The following is a 2,774-nucleotide window of genomic DNA, read 5'->3' on the forward strand; positions in this document are numbered from 1 at the left end:
AATTACCCCACTGTAAAATCAAAAATACACTGAGTGAGCAAAAATGTGTGAGATTTTAAAAAGCATCTGATTACAGCGATGTGGATGTTTGCACCAGCTCTGCAGTTCGGTACTCCAGTAAAGTCCAGTCATGTCTCGTTTATTTATATAGTGCTTCATGCAATAGATAGCATTAAATCAAGCAGCTTTACAATATTAAACATGACAAAACAGTGTGTCAGTGTTGCTTTCAGTTAGAATTACAACTTGATTTTCTGTTATAGTGTATATATCTATCTATCTATCTATATATATATATATATATCATTAAAGTGATAGTTTGGTTTGCAGAGATCTAGCTCAGGACTGTTTTGATTATCATAATCCTATAAGGTATTTTAAGAGAGATTATGTTGTGAATAAGCCTGTTTATCAAAAAATAAAATGTCTTATCACTTACCTTTATTTTGTTTCTTATCCATGTGACTTACAAAAGGAGATGTTCGGCAGAATGATGTGTCAGTTACTTTTTCATTTGAGAGTGTCATCTTTGTCATCTCATTTTGTGTGCCAAATATATTTATTTGTATAAGTTAATTGTATAATTATTGTAATTACATAATATGATTTTCAAAAGCTGAAGTGATTACCTTTATTTATTTGTTAGAATATGTATAAATCAATATTTTAACCAACTGCAAAAGCTGAATAATCATTTAAAGTGTATTGATTAATCAGTGAAATAATCAACGATTAGTCAATTAATCGTTAGATTAATCGATTATCAAAATAATCGTTTGCTGCAGCCTTGAAATACATAATAGTTAAGGCCACCTGACCCAATTGTGCTGGAGCATTTAAAGCAGTAGAAAACAACTGCGGTGTGTGCTTATAATAACACAGAACTTTACAGTCCATTGATGTGGGCGCTAATATAGTTATTCTGATGTTATCCTGATCGTTTTTGGTGATAAGCGCAATAGAAACTTTTTGACACTTCCCATCACCAACAAACATATTTTGGTACAGTGACAGTACCATATATAAATATATGGTACTTCAAAGTCCATTATGTGATGCATGCTAATATTAAGTACTTGTATTAATTAGTATTATGCTTTCCAGTAGCTCAAACAGTAGAGCATGGTTCCAGAAATGCCAAGGTCGTTGGTTTGATTCCTAGGGAGAGCAAGAACTGATCAAATGTCAAATGTGCACCTTGAATGCAATGCAAGTCACTTTGGGTAAAAAGTAGGGCTGCCCTCAATTAAGTATTGTTCTGGTCGACTAGTAGTCGTTCATTTGAAGCATTAGTCGACTAATCGCACGTTTATTAAAAAAACATTTAAATCATTATAATGAGCCTTTAATTGCATACATAGCCTAATAAGCGCTCAAGTAAAGCTTGTCACAGCGCACCGGCAGAAGTAATGGTTGTGAATGTGTCAGGGAAAAACAGTAAGGAGACTGCATTATCATTTTAATAATTTGATAAACTATTGCTTTCTTTGTTTTTGGATTAAGAGATGAAGTCGCCGACACTGACTCTGCAGTAGAGGATGCGACTGTATTCATGTTTCATACGGAATCTGAGAATGTGTTTTCCATTTGAATTGGTTCATTTGAAAGTATACATTTCACTCGTTATTTTACAAAAGCGCGGTATTGTGAGTGCACACAAATAAACGTAAAGTCTTTACAGATTCGAAAGATATATTTATCTTATCTGAATGACCAAAAATTAGGGATTATTTTAAAGAGCAGGTCATATGGTATTTTAAAGTGTCTTAATAGTGTGTTGGAGTCCCCTACAACAGGTTTAAATGCATCTAAGGTCAGAAAACATTGTAATTTTCTCAGAACATACATTTAATATTAGAATCATTTGCCAATGATTTCGAAACGATTCGTTCCAAGCAAAAAGAGCAGGTCATATGGTATTTTAAAGTGTTCTAATATTGTGTTGGAGTCCCCTACAACAGGTTTAAATGCATATAATGTCAGAAAACATTGTAATTAAATCAGTATATACATTTAATATTAGAGTCATTTGCCAATGATTTCTAAACGGTTTGTTCCAAGCAAGTTCGGCGCAAACCCCTCCCTTCCATAAGCCTACTCTGCTCTGATTGGTCAGCTGGCCAAGCCTGTTGTGATTGGCACAGAGAGGAGTCCTTGAGCAAGTTAGCGAGTGCTACCATTGACAAAGCACCTTTGCATAAAACAATAATATAGTGCTCTAATCCGTTCTAATAATAATGACATAAAAAACAAAACACTTATGCAAGCGAATCGTGCCCACAGCTAAAGTTTAGCTGCTAAACTGTAAACACTTGAAACAATAATGGTGGATACGTTAGCCGAGTGCTAACGTGACTAACTGATGAAACAATACAGTATTTAAACCAAAAGATGTCTACTGTAATGTTTTAGATTAACAACTTTGCAGATTGTTTCATTTAAGGATAGCTACGTTATAAACTGCAAAATAGATATTTTTCAAAAACCCATATGACCTGCTCTTTAAGAGCAAGTGAGCGCACCAGCGCCTCCATCTGTCCTGCAGTGAGCACTAATGTTCAGCTTCCACACAGACACTTGAATAGCGGACATTTCTCTAGGTTAATATTAGATTGAGCGGCCATGTAAGTTGCTAATACTTACATATTTCGGGCTTTTGGATGTCCTGCCCATCGATGTACTGTATTACCATAGACTAGCCGTTAACGATCTGTCCGTCACAGACTGCATGACTTCACCCGTGGATTTTTAAAAACATTATTATTGTTTTTTTC

Source organism: Sinocyclocheilus rhinocerous, unplaced genomic scaffold (genome assembly GCF_001515625.1).
Source record: "Sinocyclocheilus rhinocerous isolate Xijiao unplaced genomic scaffold, SAMN03320098_v1.1 scaffold264, whole genome shotgun sequence".
Lineage (NCBI taxonomy): Eukaryota > Metazoa > Chordata > Actinopteri > Cypriniformes > Cyprinidae > Sinocyclocheilus > Sinocyclocheilus rhinocerous.